At 36.5% G+C, this 946-nt stretch overlaps 2 protein-coding genes across 2 annotated transcripts in view; one reads left to right on the forward strand and one right to left on the reverse strand.

Annotated features, from left to right (window-relative positions):
- The window catches only part of LOC119585729 (Bardet-Biedl syndrome 5 protein homolog), a 20955-nt gene that overhangs the window by 14334 nt on the left and 5675 nt on the right, over positions 1-946 (reverse strand). The gene's annotated exons all lie outside the window — the stretch shown is intronic.
- The window catches only part of LOC119585730 (RNA polymerase II-associated protein 3-like), a 49814-nt gene that overhangs the window by 7377 nt on the left and 41491 nt on the right, over positions 1-946 (forward strand). The window lies entirely within an intron of this gene.

Genomic DNA, 946 nt, shown 5'->3' on the forward strand with positions numbered 1-946 from the left:
CACTGGGAGAGTTCATTCAAATGTGGAACCAGGGAGTAATATAATTTGCAATTTCATTGATGTGATCAATTTTGTTCTGAAGTATCTTTCTTTTTTCATTCTACACACACACAATACTGAATCTCCCAGCTTATGACTCCTCCCTCAAAAATATATAGGTATCTAAATCCTTTTTTCTTCTGTATAACAAACATATCTCACTCTCAATTCTGAAAAAACTCTCCCTTTTACCATCACTTTCACAAAGCTTTGCAAAGAGCAATACAGCCATGTTATTCACTATTTCTTCAACATACAGTGCTCCCAGTGTTGTAATACACCGGTCAGTACAATTTCAGATGAGCATAATACTGTACTTTACACTGAAGAAAACAACTGTACAGTGGAATTTACACAGGTGTAAAACAGCACTATTCGGGAAGACAGATCTTTCACATGAAAATCCTTTATTAATTTAATCTCTGATGAAACTATGATTATATATACATAAAAAAGAATTGAAGTAAAAGAGAATAACAACTTCCATAATGACTATGTAAGACTCTCCTACGAGGCTCTGACACCAACACCAAATGCTACGAACATTCCTGGAGGAGGTGTTGCCTACCTGGTCAGCATCGACCAGTAAAAATGCCCGGGGGATTGAGTTCAAAGCAAGAGAGTCCTGCAAAATAGACTCGTGTGTGAAAGTCTATCATTCCAACTGGCATGAAGTGTAGTTGAACTGTCTTGATTTTCTATGAACACAATCATAAACTGGTTGCAAACGTCTATTTCATCAGTGGAAGGGAAAACGAAGATATTTCAGTTGATAACAATACACAATGCACGATCAACCCCTCATGGACAACAGAGAATATTATCACAAGAAGGACCTTCGCTAATATGAGTCAAAGAAACAGAAGCCCCAAATTAAAAAATCTAGTGATTATTCTAATCTTAGCCT

Source organism: Penaeus monodon, chromosome 20 (assembly GCF_015228065.2).
Source record: "Penaeus monodon isolate SGIC_2016 chromosome 20, NSTDA_Pmon_1, whole genome shotgun sequence".
NCBI lineage: Eukaryota > Metazoa > Arthropoda > Malacostraca > Decapoda > Penaeidae > Penaeus > Penaeus monodon.